The sequence below is a fragment of the Zingiber officinale genome, chromosome 4A, assembly GCF_018446385.1.
Source record: "Zingiber officinale cultivar Zhangliang chromosome 4A, Zo_v1.1, whole genome shotgun sequence".
In the NCBI taxonomy this organism is placed as follows: Eukaryota; Viridiplantae; Streptophyta; class Magnoliopsida; order Zingiberales; family Zingiberaceae; genus Zingiber; species Zingiber officinale.
The window spans coordinates 38,462,593-38,485,268 of NC_055992.1; the positions used below are offsets into that span (position 1 = coordinate 38,462,593).

At 40.3% G+C, this 22,676-nt stretch overlaps 1 non-coding gene across 1 annotated transcript; it reads left to right on the plus strand.

The window, feature by feature from the left end:
• The first annotated feature begins 1,974 nt into the window (after positions 1-1,974).
• On the plus strand, positions 1,975-2,080 carry LOC121973948. Its single transcript, XR_006109851.1, has one exon. It is a non-coding gene; the product is annotated as a small nucleolar RNA R71 (small nucleolar RNA).
• The last annotated feature ends 20,596 nt before the right edge of the window (positions 2,081-22,676 follow it).

Sequence of the window (22,676 nt, forward strand, 5' to 3'; positions counted from 1 at the left end):
AAGAAGGAAGAAGAAGGGTTTGAGTGGTTCTCATCTTGGAAGATCGTCACCACACGATGTCCGAGATAAGAAGAGGATTACGGTAGAAGATCAAGAGGTTGTTGCATACAAAGAAAGGTATAACTAGTAATTATTTTCCACATCATATTTGTTTTTTTTGTATGTATTCTAAACACAAGAGGCTAGAGATTCTAGATGTTCGGATTTGTTTTAAATTTGTGTTTCTTTTATTTTTTCAATCTTGTGATTCGATTGTTCTTTTTGGTTAAACCTAGAGTTATATAAGGAAATTAAATATTGAATTTCGTTAAGAGGCTTTGTCGAGGTAGTGGTGGATGTTCCCATACCCAAGAAGACCAAGTGTCTCGCCATGTTTGACCTGGGAGTTGATTTCCTAAATAAATATTTAATTGAATTTGCAACATAGGTGGATTTGGATCTATAATGTTAAGTATCGTTTGTGATCCAAGTCTAAACCTCTAAGAACAGATAAGTTAAATTTGGAATCAATAATATTAATTTTCGTTTGTGATTCCGAATTTAATTTCTAAAGAACACAATAGATTATTAGGAATGGTTCAGGACTTGTACAAAATTTTTGTACAGGGAAACCGATATGATATTCCTAGGACCAACCAACAATTAAGATGAACTGAGTATGTATCACAAATTGAATCATATCCAACAAAATCTACTATTGGTACATCTATGAAATTTTCCAAAAGATCACAAGAGATACTAACCTTGCTTTGTTGAGAGATACCTGAAAGTTCTAAACATGTGGATGTGACTTCTGAATCTTGTATTAGCTCTAGCTCTGGCTCAAGTGGTGGTGCCTCTAAAAGTGGTGATTCTTGGGGCTTTGCTTCTATTTCATAAGTCCCTGCACATTGGTCCACAAAATGTTCAATCCTTGCAAATCTCATAATCTTAGAAGGTTATGTGGATAAAGGAGGTGATTCTTGAGATGCTACTTCCATAACACAGCTCCCTACACTTCCTTTCATAACATCATCATCAACACAAGCATCAAAAAATAAACCAACATCAATATCCTCAATGGGAGAATCATCTATAGGAGGATCACTAACTTCATTTGCAATTTTAAGTTGATCTACCACATCACATTCATCATCTGAAAATTCAATTTCATCATAACACCCTATAAATCCAAAAGGTAGATCTGAAAACTTGTTATCCACTGTATTATCATCACAATCCTCATCTGAAGAGTCCTCATCTTCATATACATCCAGAAATCTAGACTCAACCATATTAGTGTCACAGAATTTGCCAAAGTCTTCGTCTTCATTGACCCTCACTAGCCTTTGTGGAAAAGAAACCTTTAGTGAAGGTCTTGGGAAAGGTACTTCCTTTTTCCCATATTCCCTTTGAGCTTGCGGAGAAGGTCCAACTTGCTTATCTAGTGTAGGTGTGATCGATTATTGAGGGAAAAATACTTGTGGCCTTTGGGAACTTCCTGGAGTAATGAAACTGAGTTCTTAAGGTCTTCTATTGTTCTTCTTCTCAATTCTAAACAAATCCTTCTTCAGTAGTTCTTCATGATTCTTGTTGCTTATCAACTTAAAATTATTACACTGTTCACTAAACACTGTCTGTGTAGGAGGAAGATCTTGTTTAAACCATTTTGAAACAATGCTATCAATCTTCGTCCCCAAATGTTTGAACTCCTCATTCTGTGAATTGTGGATTTCAAAACTCTTGGATGGTTGAATTATATTTTGTTTGATAGGCTCTCTTGTATATATGGCTTGTACTTCTTGAATTTTTGAGGGAGATTCCATCCAACTTTTGTTTGACCATTCATGGAAGTTCAATGTCACTTGATCAATTAACATATATGCTTCATCTACACTCTTGTCCATAAAAGAACCTCCAACTAATGAATCTAACAAACACTTATCTGAGAAAGAAATTCCCCTATAGAATATGTGCAGGGCCAACCATTTTTCCAAACCATGATGAGAACACTGTCTTTGTAGACTCTTGAATCTATTCCATGCTTCAGATAATGATTCTCCATATGCCTGAGCAAAATTTGTGATGCAATTCCTCATGTAAATCATTCTACTTGGAGGAAAAAAATGATTCAGAAATTGCTTCTCCAATTGTTCCCAACTTTTGATGCTTTGAGGTCAGAGAGAATATAACCAAGTCCTTGCTTTATCCTTGATGCTAAAAGGAAATGCCATCAATCGAACTACGTCTGCTGACACTCCTTCACAATTCACCATATCACAAAGTTTTAGAAATGTATCAAGATGTAGATAAGGACTTTCTGATACTTCTCCTCCAAATTTGTGACCTTGTATCATGAAAATCAACTCTGTGTCCAGTTGGAAATTTTCTGCTTCAATATGAGGTTACACAATGGGAGACATAAACCTTGCAGAAATAGGTGCCGAGAAATCCCTTAAGGGCCTGCTTGACATGTTAGTGCTCAAGAAAAAAAAAATAAGTAAAAACAAAAATGAAGAATTAAAGATAAGAAATAAAATGCTATATGAAAAAAAACAAGAAACAAAATGCAGAATTTAAATTGATAAAAAAATAAATGTAGAATTTAAAGACAAGAAAGAAAATGCAGATTTTTTTTTGAATTATGAAAATGGAAAAGCAAAAACTATTCACAAGTCTAGATACACTAAATTGCTAATCTACTAATGTTAATGCAAACAGTCCCCGGCAACGATGCCAAAAACTTGTTACGATTCAGCAAGTGCACGGATTCATCATCAGTAATATATAAGATTGTCGAACCACAGGGACTGTTGATTAGGCACTAGAGATGTCACAAAGTAAGTTATCTAAACGGTCGAAAGTTTGCTTTAACGCTTACGAACTAACGAGTGTGATTAAAGAGAGGGAAAGAAGGTTAAGACGAAGAGAGAGGAGAGAGAGAATTGATCTTGGAGGGAATGAGCTTTGGGAGATGGATTCTAGGATTTCAGTTTCATTATAATGCTAGGAGATATTACATAGATTGCTTAGTTTCTACCCTCTATGTCCATGCTCTTGCAGGAAGTTAAATTGGTCAATATCCCTAAGTATTGAATGGAGACGATTCCTGTGATATCCTATAACGGTTAACCCCTGTCACGAGAGCGCCTCGATAGATTACAAGAATACATGTCTAGTAAATAACAATAAGGATAAAGGTAGAGATTTGGTACGATTTCCTACTTCCTTATGGAGGAATTGCTTCTCCTTTCAAGAGAATGTTTTAGACGTCCGTAAACCGGTTACCCTTGTCACTAGGGCCCCTCGGGTATATGATCTAGAGCACTCTTTCTACGAGAGCAGTAATTCCTAAGGGATTGTTTCTCCTTTTAAGGGAACGTCCTAGACGTCCGGAAAGGGTTACCCCTGTCACTAGGGCACCTTGGTCAATACGCTCTAGGGCATCCCCTTTGCATGATTAACAATCCTCCACATCAATCAACAAAGCATACAAAGAAATATAAATATGTCACACACACAATTCATCATGAACAAGGCATTAACAAGTCATTGAATAGAAATATGGTGAATCTACATAGTTCTACATCTCCATCATATTACAAATACTTCCTAATCCTAGAAGTGGATTTCTACTCCATTGTGAGGGAAGAACAACCCCAAAACATAAAGTAAAGCATACTTACAACCCTTGATGTGAGAAGAAGGGGAAGAAGAGATGCTTGCCAAGGTTTCCAATGTGTTGGGGATGCCTCCTTGCTCTAGAGATGGACGGAACGTCAAGGAATGGCGGTGGATAAAGCTCTAGGGTTTCCCCCGAAGGGGAGAACCCTTTTCCCAAGGAGAGGAACGAAAGTCCCGAACCAAAGATGCACCCAAGAATAGGGTTCTTGACCCTTTTATAGGTTAGGGCACGGGAGCCGCACGGCTCGTGTCATGGTCGTGCGAGATCCGCACGGACAACTGCCTCCTCCCTTCAGGTTGAGTGGCACGGCCGTGTGAATTGACATGGTCGTGCCTTCCTTCTTCACTGGTACACTGCACGACCGTGCGAATTGACACATTTGTGCCTTCCTTCTACACTAGTTACATCGCACGATCATGCGAATTGCCACGGTCATGCCTTCATTCTGCTCTGGCCATGCAAAATTGTATCAAGGCCATGTAGATCATTTTAGCAGATTTTAACATGGTATTCTTGAGTTGAGGTCTTCATGAAAGTTGTAGATCTTGAAGTTATCTACAATTCAGTATAAAGAAAAGTCCAAAACTCCAACTAAGCAGAAAGGTATGTCCATTTTGGTTTTAGTTTACAGTGTAGAAATTTCACACGGCTTGGACACGACGCCTTGGAAGCTCTAGACTCCACTTAAGCTTTGTTTCTGCTCCAAATCACGTCCTATCAACAAGAAAATACACAAAGAGTAGATCTATGAACAAAAGAGTATTTATGCTGAATATATACTAAGAGAGGTGAACATGCACAGAATATACGTGAATAAAGTAAGTGAATGTGCGTGAAAACATGTATAAATGATCATAAGATCTACACACATCACAAAGAATATAAAAGAGGAGGAGGGTGGTGCCCAAAGATAACCTAAGTTCTCTCTCTTTTATTCTCTTTGGTGGTTGACCTCTTCTTCTCTCTATCTCTCTTTAAACTGGCGCCCCACATCTTCCCTTTCTTCCCTCTAGGGTCGGTGCCCATCTCACCTTAGTGGTCATGGCTTGATGGAGAAGAAGAAGAAGAAGAGAAGAAGAAGAAGAAGAAGAAGAAGCACTTGGTGGCCGGTTGCTTAGAGGAGAAGAAGAAGGAGGAGGAGGCGCCTCTTCACTTTATATTCTTTGGTGGCCGAATGTTTGGAAAGGAAGGAGAAGGTCGGGTGTCTTTGTCTTAGTAGATCATCGCCCACATGATGCCCAAGAAGAGGAGAGGAATACAGCAGAAGATCAAGAGGTCTTTAAGATACAAAGAAAGGTATAACTAGTTAATTATTTCCGCTGCATACTAGTTTAGTTTTTCTTTGCATGAATCCTGAAATACCAACACAAGAGGCTAGCGATCTTGTGCTTTGATTGTGGTCTCTGTAGTTTAACCTAGGGTTTACTGTAAGGAGTTTAAATATTCAATTTATTTGAAAGACTTTGACTAGGAAGTGGTGGATGATCTCATACCCAAGAAGGTCGAGTGCCTCGCCATCGACCTGGAAGCCAATCCTTGAAATAGATATTTAATCAACTTCTGTAATATGATTTAAATTCTAATGAACACATGGGTTGAACTTGGATTAATAATGTTAAGTTTCATTTGTAATCCAAGTTTAACTTCTGAAAAGATCATGGGTTGCTAGGAAAAGTTCTGTGCTTGTACAAATTTTTGTACAAGGAAAATAGAACGAAATTCTGAGTAGCGCCTATAGATCAGGTACAACAAAGAAAGTCCAATGGTGATCTTGGCAAAGGAGGAAAGTCCAAGGATGAGTCTTGGTGGTGTAAGTCCAAGCATGTAGTCTTGGCAACGTAAGCCCAACTATGACTTGGCAATGGATGAAGTCCTAGAGGTGTGACCTCTTGGCAAAAGGAAGACCCGACAATAATGACAAGGCTGATGGAAGCTCCAAAAGGCAAGATGTGAAGGATGGGGAGGCATCCGAGGGACGCAAGGCTGATGGAGGAGGCTAGAAGGTTAAGTCTAGGTTGATAGGCAAGCATGAGTGCTAAGTGAATATACTCGGGGGTTAAATCCTAGGATTAAGGTTTTACTGTAGCGTTACTATAACAGTACTATAGCGTTACTGAAGCAGTACTGTAGCAGTCGACTGGTGTTTTCATCAGTCGACTGGTAGTCGACCGTTGACTTGAATGGTCGAATTTCACTTAGGGTCAGTCGACTGGTGGTTGTACCAGTCGACTAGTGGCGGAGAAAACAATAGGTGTTTTCCTCCCGAGTTCTATTTAATAGAGCTCGGGGTGCTTGGCCAAGGTTGACGAAATAGAGGTGGTTAACCTCTATTAGTAGTCTTCCAAAACCTCCAAGCTCTTCTTGTGATCTAAGAGTGTTTGGATCAAGGTTGTGGTGAGATTTCTCCACCGAGAAAGAGATTTTAGCTAGTCGGAGGTTTCTGGGGAGTCATCCACCGATGGATTGGGATCGTCCACCTTACAAACAATCGTGGAGTAGGAGCCCTAATCTCCGAACCACGTAAATGCCTTGTGTTACGATTTGTTTTGGTTTATTATCTTTTCTTATTGTTTATAGGATTTAGCTTTCTTCTTGTTAGTTTGTATTTTATTTTCCGTTGTTTACTAACAAGTGTAAGAAGTGATGATTTGGGTGAGACGCTATTCACCCCCTTCTAGCGGACATCAAGGTCTCAACAAGTGGTATCAGAGCTAGCTTAGCTCTTATTGGACTAATCACCAAGGGAGCAGCTAGAGGAAGAAGATGGAGTCAGATGGACCTCTCGGATGGGACATCCGAATCCCACCTCCGTACAAGTGTGAGGACTTCGACTATTGAAGGTAGCGCATGGAGATGTGGTTCCAAATGAATTGGAACCAATGGATTGCGTTGGAGGAACCATTTAAAGCTCCAACAGATAAGAAGGGAAAGTGTCTCCGACCTCAATATTGGACCGAGGGGTAAAGGGAGCAATCGGAGGTGGACAAGGAGGTAACTAGAATTTTAATTAATTTATTACCTCCTAATGTGGTATTGAATGTAGGTGAATACGAGAATGCAAGAGGCCTTTGGAAAAAGATAATTGTGCTTCATGAGAGTCCTACACAAATCCAATAAAAGAAGCCCAAGGAGAAGGACTCATTGGTCCAAGAAGAGAAGGACCAATCGGATTTTGACACGGGTTCAACATCCGAGGAGGAGAAGGAAGATGAGAAAGTTTCATCCACATCTTCAAGGGAGGATGAAGTGGAACCATCCACATCTTCAAGTGAAGAAGAAGAAGAGCAATCCAAGGATGAGGAGGTCTTGGAAGCTCAACCCTCAACCTCAACTACCAAAAAGAGAGAGAAGAGCCACATCAAATGCTTTGAGTGTGGTAAGATGGGACACTACAAGAGTAGGTGTCCTTCGCTCAAGAAGGTAAAGGAGGTAAACTCTAAACTTACTAAAGTTAATTTAGAAATAAATGTGAGTTGTAGGAAGAAGAAGGAGAAGAAGCATATTTGATGCTTCACATGTGGTGAGTGGGGTCACTACCACACAAAGTGCCCAAGAAGAGGAGAGCTCAAGAAATTGGCGCACTTAAAGAAGTGGGAGAAGAAGAAAGCTTCAAGGGTAAGGGAGGTAAACCCTAACTTGAATTCAAGTTCAAATTCAAATTCCTCCATGCATGTTAGAAATAATATGAATTATTTTCCCATGCATATTTATAGTTTTAGATATAATGATAGGAATAGGGTAAATATAGGCGATAACCCTAGGAAATCATTTTCAAACAATATACCTAAAAGGAAATAACCTATCTTGCCTAAGGAGAAGAAGGTGGTTGAAAACATAGGCATTAATTTCAAGAAGGGGGGGCACATGCCTAGGAAGGGTAGATCTAGGAATGTCCATGATGGACATGTTGATTCTAGGGTTAGAACCCTAGAATTGGAAAATCAAATCTTGAAGGCAAGACTTGAAGAAATGGAGAAAGTCTTAGGTAGATTCATTGTTGGATCTCAAGGACTTGATAATGTTATGGGTTGCCTAAGACCCAAAAGTGATAGATTGAGTTTGAGATACCAATGTAGTCTCTCCAAGGCCAAGAAGAAATCATATGCTAGGGTGGCAAATGATAATAGAAATGGAGAGTCATCCAAGGCCAATAAGAAGGAATATGCTAGGGTAGCATATAATTATGGCAAGGATGAGGTATCCAAGGTGAAGGACGAGAAGAAATTAACCAAAGACAAAGTGTCTAAGATTAAGAAAGTCAAGTTTGTAGGCCAAGTGTCACCTATGGTACGCCATGTGGGTGTAGCCATAGTGGATGAGTCACCAAGGGAGGTGACTAAGGTTAAGATTCCTAAGGTTACGAAGAGCCTCTAGGACCCATGATAGATGGGTTATCAAATGTGCCAAGTGGTTAGGAGACAGACTTAAATCTCTAACCTAGTGGATTGGCACAATTGGGATGTATTTCATGCATTAAAATGTAAATTGGATTCATATTACATGAAAATTAGTTTTTGATGTATAGATGTCATATAAACTAATTCTAGGGATACATTATGGTTTAGTATGGGCAGATACATAAAGAGGAACCCAAAACTAGGACTTTAGGTTAAGGTTCAATTGAACCATTTAGCTAGTTTTAAATTTTATGTAAATCTTGGGATTTGTGATAAATATATTTTTTCCAAGTAGACATGGATAAAATAGACCTCTCCATAAAATTTGGGATTTTTTGGAGGTCTGTGAAATTTCTGATGCATTTCTGAAGTTGGGTCAGAAAGACTGATTTTTGCAAAAATAGAGTACCAGTCGACTGGTACAGTTACCAGTCAACTGGTAACAATGTTTTTGAGCACAGAAGGTCTCTATGAGCTCATTTTAACAAGGGCAGTCGACTGGGGTTTATACCTGTCGACTGGTAACACTGTTCATGAGCACAGAATGTCTCTGTAAGCTCATTTTGACGATGGCAGGTGACTGGGACTTATATCAGTCGGCTAATACGGTGTGAAAATGTTTTTCAGCATTAGAAAATGAATAAAAGAGTGGTGAACATGTATGTAATCTTATGGGGGATTAATACATGATGTTTATTATCATTAGAGGTCAAAGAGTCCAATAATTGGGATATTGTTGGAGTTCTTTTTGATGTATGGCAAAAGGGGAGCAATTTATGTTTAAGTAGGAAACCTACACACCTTTGTAAGAAATCCTAACTCAAGGTGGAGCTTAGATGAAAGAGGATCCTAGGATTAGGTCCCATGATTTATGCATGTGTAGATTGCATGTTTATTTGCATTATTATTGTTATATTGTTTCCCTAACTTAAATAGGTTGCCAAACATCAAAAATGGGGAGATTGGTGGAGCAATCTGGGTACCCTGGGTTTTGATGTTTGGGCAAAGGTTTAAGTTAAGTTTATTGTTGTATTTGATATGCATTGTGAGTGTACAGGATATAGGTACAACAAGGGAAGTCCAAGGGTGATCTTGACAAAGGAGGAAAGTCTAAGGATGAGTCTTGGCGGTGTAAGTCCAAGTATGTAGTCTTGGCAACGTAAGTCCAAGTGTGACTTGGCAATGGATGAAGTCCCGGAGGCGCGACCTCTTGGCAAAGGAACACTCGACAATAATGACAAGGCTGATGGAAGCTCTAGAAGGCAAGACGTGAAAGATAGGGAGGCATCTGAGGGACACAAGGCTAATGGAGGAGGTTAGAAGGCTAGGTCTAGGTTGGTCAGGCGAGGACGAGTGCTGAGCGTATGTACTCGAGGGTTAAAGCCTAGGATTAGGGTTTTACTATAGTGTTACTACAATAGTACTATAGTTTTATTGTAGCGGTACTATAGCAATCGACGGGTGTTTTCATCAATCGACTGGTAGCTGACCGTTGGCTTGTAACGGTCAAATTTCACTTAGAGTCAGTCGACTAGTGGTTGTACCAGTCAACTAGTGGCAAGGAAAACAGTAGGTGTTTTCCTCCCGAGCTCTATTTAATAGAGTTTGGGGTGATTGGTCAAGGTTGACGAAATAGAGGTGTTTAACCCCTATTAGTAGTCTTCCAAAGACTCCAAGCTCTTCTTGTGATCTAAGAGTGTTTGGATCAAGGTTGTGGTGAGGTTTCTATTGGAATGTATACTAAAAGCCTAGCTTTTGTATAAACATTTACGTAGAAATAAGAATCATATTGGTCAAATATCTACATTTATAAGTTAAGTGCAGTTGTTCAATTAATTTATATTGTAGATAACATAGTATGTGGTGTCACACACAGAAGATCATATTATCGGTTCTTTATAAATTATAAACAGTAGCTCATGACTAAGACGGAAAGAAACAAACCATTGGAATAGTCGTAGTGTAATTTGGTATTAGTTTATATTAACTATAAAATTACACTAGTACACTCTGAGTATATTGAGCAGAACCATTTAAGTTAAGTTCTTTTTGTACTGACTTAATAAAAGAATAAGACCTTAGTTATTATAGAAGTGTATGCTCTTAATCCTAATATAATAACAAGCACATATATTTAGTATTTATATCTTTAACTTATCAAAGGGTGAGATTTAGCTCGATAAATCAATAGGTCCAATAAGTTGGGAAATGATATTACTTATAGTGTGTGTTGATGATTATAGAAGGAAACTGTGTCCTAGTAATCTAAGTTGATAATGTCCCCAAGAGGAGCTCATAAGGATTGTCATGTTAAACCCTGCAGGTGGACTTAGTCTGTAACGACCCGGCCCTCTTGGCCCATTTGGCAACCCATTTGGCGACCCTCGGGTCATCGACCGTCGGCCCTTATGTCGTCGGCCCATTTGGCGACCTCTCATGTCGTCGACCGACGACCCTTAGTCGTGTCGTTACTCACTAGGACTTTCCACCCCTGGCCAGTGGATTTTTGCCTCCCCCAGGATTCGAACTCTAAACCTCCAGGCTTAAGTATTAGAGTTTATGAATCTTGGTAACCAAGTGAGCATCTCACTTGGTTACCAGGATTCATAAACTCTAATACTTAAGCCTGGAGGTTTAGAGGTCTGCCAGGGGTGGAAAGTCATAGTGAGTAACGGCACGGCCAAGGGGTCGTCGATCGACGACATGAGAGGTCACCAAATGGGCTGACGACATAAGGGTCACCATTTGGACCTCCATAAGGGTCGCCCAAGAGGCCAAAGGGTCAAGTCGTTACAATAAAAAGGCACCTTTTTATTGTAACGACCCGACCCTGTTGGCCCATTTGGCGGCCCATTTGACGACCCTCGGGTCGTCGACTGTCGGCCCTTATGTCGTCGGCCCATTTGGTGACCTCTCATGTCGTCGACCGATGACCCTTGGTCGTGCCGTTACTCACTAGAACTTTCCACCCCTAGCAGTGGATTTTTGCCTCCCCAAGGATTCGAACTTTAAACCTCCAGGATTAAGTATTAGAGTTTATGAATCCTGGTAACCAAGTGGTAACCTCACTTGGTTACCAGGATTCATAAACTCTAATACTTAAGCCTGGAGGTTTAAAGTTTGAATCCTGGCGGAGGCAAAAATCCACTGCCAGGGGTGGAAAGTCCTAGTGAGTAACGGCACGGTCAAGGGTCGTCGGTCGACGACGTGAGAGGTCGCCAAATGGGCCGACGACATAAGGGCCGACGGTTGACGACCCGAGGGTCGCCAAATGGGCCGCCAAATGGGCCAAGAGGGACGGGTCATTACATAGTCTGACATGACGATAAGGTTGAGTGGTACTACTCTTGGACTAAGACATTAATTAAAATGAGTTGTCAGTAACTCAATTAATTAGTGGGCATTCGATATCTTAAACACAGGGAAACTAATACACTCATAATAAGGAGCCCAAAATGTAATTTGGGATTGGTGCGGTAGTTCAATAATAATTCTTTAGTGGAATGAATTATTATTGATGAAATTAAGTTGGGTGTTCAGGGCGAACACGGGAAGCTTAATTTCATCGGAAGACCAAAATCAAGTTCCCCTCTTGGTCCCTATCGTAGCCTCTTATTTAAAAAGTATTATACCCACCTTTATACTCATCCTAAGGTGGTCGGCCAAGCCTTGCTTGGAGCCCAAGCAAGGGGTCGGCCAAGTTAATCCTTGGATGAACCAAGTGGCTGTCGGCCCTAGCTTGAGTCTAAGCTTAGGTGGCCGACCACAATGAAATTAAAAGGATTTTATTTTTTAAAATTTTTCTTATGTGGATTCCATGGTTTTAAAAGAGAGTTTAAAATTTAAATCTTTCCTTTTATAGCTTTCTACAAAAGATTAAGAAAAGATTTGATATCTTTCCTTATTTGTAGATTGAAAGGTAGATTTTAATTTTGATAAAACTTTCCTTTTTTAACCATGTTCATGATTTAAAAAGAGAGTTTAAAATTAAATATTTCCTTTTATAAGTTTCTACAAAAGATTAAGAAAAGATTTGATATCTTCCCTTATTTATAGATTGTAAGGAGATTTTAATTTTAAAGATAACTTTTCTTTTTGGAAATCATCCACATGTTTTAATAGAGAAATTTTAATTTATATATTTCCTTTTATAACCAACCATGAAGGGATAAATTATTAGAGAAATTTTTATTTTAAAATTTCCGGAAACAAATTAGGAAGTTTTAATTTTTGTTAAAACTTTCCATGTTTGGGATTATGAGGTGGTCGACCACTTGATTTAAGAAAAGGAAATTGTTTTTAATTAATTAAAATTTCCTTTTCATGGCAAAGAAAATAAGGAAGATTTTATTTAATTTTTCCTTATTTTCCAAGACCAAGGATTATAAAAGAGGGGGTAGGGTGGTTTCATGGCTAACAACTCTATTCTATTTTTCCTCCCTCACTTCCTTGGTAGTGTGGCTGGGCCTTCTAAGTTTTCCCTTCTCTTTTTCTTTCTTCTCCTTGGCCAAAACTCTTCATCCTTTGGAGCTTGGAAGGTGGCCGGATATTGCTTGGAGAAGAAGGAGAGAAAGGAGGCTTTGTTTCTAGCATCCCTTGGAGCTTGGTGGTGGTGGCCGAACCTCACATCTCTTGGAGTTTTTTGTGGTGGCCAAAACTAGCCTGGAAAAGAAGGAGCTTGGGTGGTTCTTGTCTCGGTAGATCGTCACCCACACGACGTCCGAGATAAGAAGAGGAATACGGTAGAAGATCAAGAGGTCGTTGCATACAAATAAAGGTATAACTAGTAATTATTTTTCACATCATACTAGTTTTTCTTTGTATGATTTCCAAACACAAGAGGCATATGATTCTAGATTTTTGGATTAGATATTCGAGTTTGTGGTTTTTTTTTTGTTATTTTCGAATTTGTGATTCGATTATTTTTTTTTTGTTAAACCTAATGTTATTTTAGGAAATTAAATATTAAATTTCTTTAAAAGGCTTTGTCGAGGTAGTGGTGGATGATCCCATACCCAAGAAGGCCTAGTGCCTCGTCATTTTTGACCAGGGAGCCGAAATTAGAAATAAATATTTAATCAACTTTATAACATAGGTTGGACTTGGATCAATAGTGTTAAGTTCCGCTTGCGATCTAAGTATAAACCATTAAGAACAGATAAGTTAAATTTGGAATCAATAATGTTAAGTTCCATTTGCGATTCCTAATTTAATTTCTAAAGAACACAATAGGTTGTTTAGGAAAGGTTTGACACTTGTACAAAATTTTTGTACAGTGGAACTGGTACGATCTTCCTATGACCAACTAACAATTGGTATCAGAGCTAGGGTTTGTCTCTGTGTGTTTGGTTTTCAATTTAATTATGCACATGTCATACATAATTTAAGTAGGATAATAGTAGTATATGCTAACTCTTTATTTGCAGGCTCCAACTATTATGGCTTATAGTTGTTGTGTGTGATTGGACCCTTGGACATGTCAAGGGCATTATTTTTGTGTGTGCATGATTGTATGTAACTAATACGGCAAGAGTTATATTAGCCCTAGGATTTTAGAATTTTATTTTCGATCTAGAATACATGTACATTCCTTCGTGGAATATAGGATAGATATATGTAAAATTTTATTTTATTTTTGTCTCGGATCGAATCCTTGCGAGACGTGGTGCTAGTGGAGGACCAGAGGCACAGCGGAAAAGGAAGCTCGATGAACCCGACGACATGATCCCTAGGGCTGGCAACATGCGAAGGATAGTGATGGAAGAAGCCATAATAGTTGGAAAATTAATTTCCATATTTATTGCTTTTATTTACTGTGATGTGTGTGTGTGTGTGTGTGCATGTGATGTATGCTAGCGTAGTCAAAAATCCTCACCTTAAATAACTAAGTGGGAGAGAGATTTTTAACAAATTCCACGGTCTCCATTACTAGTTTGTAAGTGATGCAACAAGCTTGTGTATTGCCTCTAAGTGCCTCCCTCCATAACGGATGAGTTTGTTGTGGATCACTAGATCAAACTTCTTTTATGGATGGTTATAGGAAATTATTTAGGAGTGTGCAATCTTCTCCAACTGAAGGGGCATAATCCTATTTAATGGACTTAGTATCAAGTAATTGTATACACTTAGACGCATTCAAAAGTATCCTCCCCATCGGAGTCACTGCTATTGTTTTGCGTGACCAAAGGAAAACCTACTATTAATTTTATTTGTCATAAAGTTAGGATGACAAGATAATAAAATTAATGGGTAAGATCCTCCTCTTACAAATGTTGAATTTGTATACACCCACACTAACGTGACATGCATAATTCCCGGGGTTTGAGGTGTTGATGAATTTAAATAATATTGTTTGAGGAATTAATGTTATTTTAAATTCAAAGTTTTGACCAAATATTTGACCAAACACAAGACCAACTATTAATTTTATTCGTCATAAAGTAAGGTTGACGAGATAATAAAATTAATGGATAAAATCTCCTCTTTGAATTTGTATACGCCCACACTAACGTGGCATATAAAATTCATGGGGATTTTAAAGGAGTTGGTCTTGACCAAATATTTTTGTGATTCTTAGGATTTAAAATGTTGGTCAATCCCCTAGCTATTATACTATAGGATAGACTTAGTGGTCCCAATTATAATGATTGGAAATAAGACTTAGACATTAAGGTGGGCTGTCTTCTTAGAACTAAGAACAATAAAGGTATATTTTATTCATTAGTTGTTACATGTTTAGTGGAGTTATTTACCGGTACCTGGTATGTAGATACGGGAACTACTGATCATGTCTGTAATTTATGCAGGGGTTCCAGGAAACCCGATAACTATATGAAAGGAAAATCACCATCTACATAGGCACTGCTGCAAAAGTAGTAGTTGTTGCAGTGGGAGGTGTTTATCCTCTGAGAGGAATAAAACTTGGATTTTGAGATATTGTCTTTACGTACCAAGTTTAGAAAGAACTAGATTTCAGTTTCTAAACTTGATATTCTGTCTCTTTTGATAACAAAGTTATTATCAAGGAAAAGAGGGAAAATATCTGTTCTGGTACGTTGGTTGGCAATTTATAAATCCAACAAATTCCACGATGCAACAAATGGAAATTAATAACACATCTTCTAACTTTTAAAAGAGAAAGTAACCTTCGGAGATGAACCAATCTTATCTTTGGCATCTAAAGCTAGGTTATATTAATTTGAGTAGGATTCAAAGGATAATAACCAATGAACTCTTGGGTTCATTGGTAGTGAAAATCTTTCCAACCTGCGAGTCTTACTTGGAAGGAAAAATAACCAAGAAGCTTTTAAGTCTAAGGGGTATGGAGCCAAAGATATGTTGGAATTGGTTCATTTTGATTTGTGTGGACCTTTGACTATCCAGGCAAGAGGTTGTCTCGAATATTTCATCTCTTTTATAGACGACTATTCGAGACAAAGGTACATTTACTTGATGCGTCGCAAGTCTAAGTGCTTTGATAAGTTCAAAGAGTACAAGGCTGATGTGGAAAAATGTCAAGGTAAAAGTATCAAGATACTACGGTGAGATCATAGTGTGAGTACCTCTTAGGAGAGTTTAGGAGTCACTTGTCAGAAGTCGGGATTCAATCCCAACTGACTGCACCTGGTACACCCCAATAGAATGGTGTAGTAGAATGAAGGAATAGGACTCTTATGGTAATAGTTAGATTAATGATGAGTTATTTAGAATTACCAAATTCATTTTGAGGATATACTCTGGAAATGGAAGTGAACATAGTACCTTTTAAGTCAAAATCCTCTACTCCCATAGAATTGTAGAATGGGCGTAAGCCTAGTCTAAAGCATATTCGATTTTGGAGTAGTCCAGCACATGTGCTAAAGGGAGACACTGATAAGTTGGACAGGAGTTCACTTGTTTGTGGGTTATCCTAGAGAAATGAAAGGAGGTTTATAGTCCTAAATATCAGAAGTGTTGGAGCAATTTCCACTAGGTCAAGGTTGACTTAGTTGACCAAGCGTAAACCTTGGTCATGGTTTCGATGTTTGACAATACAGAAAGACATGTAGACATGGACAATACAGGTGCAATTGTCCAAGCGGAGAGATACTGATCAGGGTCTTATCAGGTTGGATGAAGAAGAGTCAAGTAGGTCAAGGTTGACCGGATACTTGACTGGGAAGTCCTAACTGGGATGTTAGGCAGTTCGGGAAATCCTGGTGAGTGAAGCCAGGTGAAAATCCTAGTGAGTGAAGCTAGGTGAAAGTTAAAGTCCTGGTGAGTGAAGCCAGGTAGTTGGAGAAAGTCCTGGTGAGTGAAGTCAGGCAGATGGGAAACCCTGGTGAGTGAAGCCAGGTAAAAGACCTAGTGAGTGAAGCTAGGCAGTTTGGAAGACCTGGTGAGTGAAGCCAGGCAAGGGAAATCCAAATGGGTCATGGTTGACCAGACATCTGGTGAAAAGTCCAAGCAGGGAGCTTGGCACGGGAAAAGTCCAAGTATGGAGACTTGGCACGGAGAAGACCAAGATAGAGACTTGGCACGGAAAGTCGGAGAGGGCTCGGTAGCTCGTTCTCCGGACTGTGGTCGGAGAGGGCTCGGTAGCTCATTCTCTGGACCGGACGAAGTCGGAGAGGGCTCGGTAGCTCGTTCTCAGGACCAAGTAGGGTTTAGGGCTGCGAGCTCTAAACCTGGATCGATCTGGTGACCGATCCAGTGATACGCTGGGTTATCTGATCGGTCTGGTGACCGATTAGTAACCAAACAGAAGTATTCTGTTGCTTATCTGATCGGTCAGCAGACCGATCAGTGATCGATCAGTAGACAATCAGAAGGAGATCACCTTCGGGAGGGAACGGTCCTGATCGGTCATGGGACCGATCAGGGAAGGACCTGATCGGTCTCCATGACCGATCAGGGAAGGGCCTGATCGGTCTTGTGACCGATCAGGACCCTTGTGGACCGATCAGGATGAAGCCTGATCGGTCCACATCCTAGCCGTTGCGTAGCAACGGCTAGTTTTTTCTGTGTCTTCTTCGCAGGTTATAAAAGGAGATCAAGGGCTTCTACAGCACGTCTTCTTTTGCTCCCTTCTTCTTCTTCCTGCTGAGTTCTGCTGAGCTCTCGCTGCCGAAGCTTCGGGTGAGCTTCCTGCTGGTTTTCTAGCTGAGCTTGGATCCGAGAAGTTGCTGCTTCATCAGGATTCCAGTCGGCAACGAGAAGGCAAGCAAAGGGTTTTACATTTCGATTGTTCTTGTTTGCTTTCTCTACTGTTGTACTCCTTATTGCTGTTGCAAAGAGATTGTGGTGAGGTTTCTCCACCCACAAGGAGTATTTATTAGCCGGTTCTCCGGGGACTCATCCACCGACGGATTGATAGGGCTCGTCCACCTTACGGACACGCCGAGGAGTAGGAGTTTATCTCCGAACCTCGTTACATCGACGAGTTTGAGGTTTGCTATTCTCCGTTGTCGTTTCTATTGTTTATTTCCGCTGCGCTAACCTGATTTGTAGAAAGAAACGAACGATTTGGGGTCGGCTATTCACACCCCCCTCTCTAGCCGCGATCATCGATCCTAACAAGTGGTATCAGAGCGAGGTCGCTCTTCGTTGGATCAACACCCGGGGGAGCACGAGCTAGAGAATGGATCTATTTGGAGAAGATGTCACGATTTCACCCTTCTATGATCACGACGACTTCGCGTTTTGGAAGGTAAGAATGAAGTACTTTCTTATGACTAACCTTGAAAATTGGAGTTGTGTTCAATTAGGTTTCAAGCCTCCGATGGACAAGAAAGGAGAAACCCTAGAGAAGAAGGAGTGGACCAAGGAACAAGTCCACCAATCCCTAGTCAACGATGAGGTATTGAAAATTTTTGAATTCTCATTACCTAACGATATCTTGTGTAAGATAGGTGGTTACAACAATGCCAAGGAGTTGTGGAACAACTTGGCGAAGTTCCATGAGGAGAGCTCCAATTCAAGCCATGAAGAGGAGTCAAGTGAGCCAAGTAGCTCACATCATGGAAGTGTCGAATTAGAAGTTGAGGGACACTCAACATCTAAGGATGAAGTGGAGGAGAGTTCTTCTTCAAGTTCGGAGCAAGAAGAAGAAGCTTCTACCTCCGGAAGGGATGAAGAAGAGAGCGTTCATCCATCCTCAAACCTAGGTAACTCAAGCATTTTAATTTCTAGCAAATTACACATAATGTGCTTTGAGTGTAGGGAATTTGGGCACTACAAGAGTAAGTGTCCAAGGAGGATTAGGAAGACTCCACCGGTGCCAAAGGTCAAGGAAGCCGGAGTCCCGATACGCAAGGGCAAGGAGCACGTGGTGTGCTTCCAATGCAAGCGAAAGGGACATTATAAGAGCCAATGTCCGAGGGAGAGGCAATCTCACAAGGACAAGAAATCGAGCACATCAATAGGGGGAGCTAAGGCAAACCCTAAGGTACCCTCTAAGGCTCATTTTTGCAATTATAATAAGACACATGCTAGTAGCCTTATTGCAATTGCCAATAATGATAAACATGTTAACCTTAGAAATCAATACATGAGCTTAGGAGTCAAACATGTTAACCTAGATAAGGACAATTCTAGAAATGCTAACCCTAGAATTAACTCATCTAAGGCTAAGGAGAACCTAGGTAGAAATCCCAAAACTTCTAGACATATGCCTAGGAATACCTCAAAGAAAAATGATAAATTAAAGCTTGAGGTATTAGAGAAAGAAAATCAAGTCTTGAGGTCAAGACTTGACTCTCTAGAAAAGGCTCTTGAGGATTTGACTCTAAGGTCTAGGGGACAAAAACCCAAGTCCAAGGACAAGAAAGGTTTGGGTCACAAACCTAAGTCCCAAGTGGTCAAGCCCACTTATCATAATGTTCCATTCGATTATGGAACAAAATCTAGGGCTAGGAAGACCATCACCAAGGTCACAAGGGGAGTCACCCCTAGAGTGGATCTTGATGAGCCCCAAATGACCAAGGCTTTAAAGCCTAGGAAGGTCATTAGGAGGGTTGCTAGGGAAGTCATCCCTAGTGAATATTTAGTGAACCCAATGAGCTCCAATAGGTATTGGGTTCCTAGGAGCGTGATTTCATCACGCTAGATGAGTTAGGGTGTGCCAACCTTACTTGAATAGGTAGTTAACCTAATCATGGCAAAAGGTGGCACTTTAGGAATTTTCAAGGTGTAATCAAGCCTTGAAAATGAAAAGGAAAGTATTCCTAAGATGATTAGGATGTGCCAATCAAATTTGAGGAGTTTTCTAGAGTTAATCTAGTTGGCACATAGTGATCTAGAAGATCCTTAGTATATAATTTTAGGTCTATTACACTTAGGAATATAGAACCTATGGCAAAATGATCAAAATCATCAAAAATGGCAACTAAGGCTAGATTTAGGTATTTTCTATACCTTTACATGTTATTTGCCATATATTGCTTGCCATATGCCATGTCATGACATCATATTTATTTTATGATCATTTAAAATGTCATGATAATGCTTAGGTTAGTTTAAATGTCATGCTTTATTTAAGTTTCACACTTTGTGCCATGACATCATGACATGGGCACATGTTTCATTCATGATATCATTATATGTCATGTCATCATCTCTTCTCTTGCATTTAAAATCAATTAAATTGATTTAAGGACAAAAACACAATTTGATATGGAGATCAAATTGTTGTTTAGAAAATGCATGAGAACTTAGCCTAAGATGATCTAAACTCATATCTCACATCAAAATTGACTTGAATGTGTTTGATACACCTTAGATGTGTGTGAGATATTAGGATGATGAGTTAGGATCAAGGTGCATAGTTCATGTACCTAGATGAGCCTAATTCTAATTTGGGGGATCATAGGGAAAGCTTGTGTACAAGTCATGTACATTTAGCCCTAAGATTATGGTCCTAAATTGAAGGGTTTAAAATCATTTCAAAATTGATTTGAAAAACCTTGATGAAGCTTTTCTTGTGATAGCATTCATCATTGAGTAAGTTGATACAAAGTTGGTTTAACTTTGATATATTTCAAAGACTTTTGAACTTTGTATCAAGATTGAAAAATGAAAGTTATTTTCATAAAAAAAAAAACTATTTTTCCATGATAGTATATGTTATGAGGAATGTATCCTCAAAATTTCATAATTTTTCAAATTTTCTGTGATTTTCTAGAGGTTTCTGAATTTCGGGAAGGAAAAATTCAGAAATCTGTCCATCAGTGTCTGGATCGGTCACTGGACCGATCCAGGGCTTTCCTGATCGGTCACTGGACCGATCCAGAGGAAACCTGATCGGTCCGGTGACCGATCAGGGCGTGCCAACCTGCTGAATTTCGACTGTTTGTCTGAAATTGGAGCTATGGAAGTGGTGTTTTTGGTTTCTAAAGGTTTGGAACTCTCCAAGACATTGTTGGTGCAATGGTCAAGGGGGAGTTGCCTTTAAGGGGAGTTTTACCTATTAGTCAAGGAGGAGTTGACTTTTAGGGGGAGTTTTTACTCGTCGAAATTTTTGAGGAGGAGTGATATGGGATTATCACTAAGTTAATTGTTGAATTTAGTATCAAGGGGGAAATTAAGGGTTTCAATGAAAGGTATGGGACTTTCATTAGGAAGAAACTCTTGACCTTGATTCACTCCTTTTGATGTGTGTCAAAAAGGGGAAGAATGTCTAGAGAATGTTCAAGGAAGAACATTGGAGTTAGTGGGAGAGTTTGTTGATCACAACAAGTGAAGTTGTGAACAACGATAACTTACTCTTCAGGGGGAGAGTTTGTTGATGTGTGCCAATAGGAGAAGAATGAAGGGTTTAAGTTAGGCCTTCATTATCTAAGAAGGAGGTTGCCTTCTTAGAAGGAGAATGTAAGGTTGTAACTTATGCTTCATTACCTAGTGCCATGAAGAAAGTTGAGGCTATTGGATTAGCCTAACTTAAAGATATTGTCAAACATCAAAAAGGGGGAGATTGTTGGTGCAATTTCCACTAGGTCAAGGTTGACCTAGTTGACCAAGCGTAAACCTTGGTCATGGTTTCGATGTTTGACAATACAGAAAGACATGTAGACATGGACAATGTAGGTGCAGTTGTCCAAGCGGAGAGATACTGATCAGGGTCTGATCAGGTTGGATGAAGAAGAGTCAAGTAGGTCAAGGTTGACCGGATACTTGACTGGGAAGTCCTAACTGGGATGTTAGGCAGTTCGGGAAATCCTGGTGAGTGAAGCCAGGTGAAAATCCTAGTGAGTGAAGCTAGGTGAAAGTTAAAGTCCTGGTGAGTGAAGCCAGGCAGTTGGAGAAAGTCCTGGTGAGTGAAGCCAGACAGATGGGAAACCCTGGTGAGTGAAGCCAGGTAAAAGACCTAGTGAGTGAAGCTAGGCAGTTTGGAAGTCCTGGTGAGTGAAGCCAGGCAAGGGAAATCCAAATGGGTCAAGGTTGACCAGACATCTGGTGAAAAGTCTAAGTAGGGAGCTTGGCACGGGAAAAGTCCAAGTATGGAGACTTGGCACGGAGAAGACCAAGATGGAGACTTGGCACGGAAAGTCGGAGAGGGCTCGGTAGCTCGTTCTCCGGACTGTGGTCGGAGAGGGCTGGGTAGCTCATTCTCTGGACCGGACGAAGTCGGAGAGGGCTCGGTAGCTCGTTCTCAGGACCAAGTAGGGTTTAGGGCTGGGAGCTCTAAACCTGGATCGATCTGGTGACCGATCCAGTGATACGCTGGGTTATCTGATCGGTCTGGTGACCGATCAGTAACCAAACAGAAGTATTCTGTTGCTTATCTGATCGGTCAGCAGACCGATCAGTGATCGATCAGTAGACGATCAGAAGGAGATCACCTTCGGGAGGGAAAGTTCCTGATCAGTCATGGGACCGATCAGGGAAGGACCTGATCGGTCTCCATGACCGATCAGGGAAGGGCCTGATCGGTCTTGTGACCGATCAGGACCCTTGTGGACCGATCAGGATGAAGCCTGATCGGTCCACATCCTAGCCGTTGCGTAGCAACGACTAGTTTCTTCTGTGTCTTCTTCGCAGGTTATAAAAGGAGATCAAGGGCTTCTACAGCACGTCTTCTTTTGCTCCCTTCTTCTTCTTCCTGCTGAGCTCTCGCTGCCGAAGCTTCGGGTGAGCTTCCTGCTGGTTTTCTAACTGAGCTTGGATCCGAGAAGTTGCTGCTTCATCAGGATTCCAGTCGGCAACGAGAAGGCAAGCAAAGGGTTTTACATTTCGATTGTTCTTGTTTGCTTTCTCTACTGTTGTACTCCTTATTGCTGTTGCAAAGAGATTGTGGCGAGGTTTCTCCACCCACAAGGAGTATTTATTAGCCGGTTCTCCGGGGACTCATCCACCGACGGATTAATAGGGCTCGTCCACCTTACAGACACGCCGAGGAGTAGGAGTTTATCTCCGAACCTCGTTACATCGACTAGTTTGAGGTTTGCTATTCTCCGTTGTCGTTTCTATTGTTTATTTCCACTGCGCTAACCTGATTTGTAAAAAGAAACGAACGATTTGGGGTCGGCTATTCACACCCCCCTCTCTAGCCGCGATCATCGATCCTAACAAGAAGGTCATTGTTAGCACCAATGCCCGATTTTTAAAAGAGGACTATGTAATGAACCACAAGCCCATAA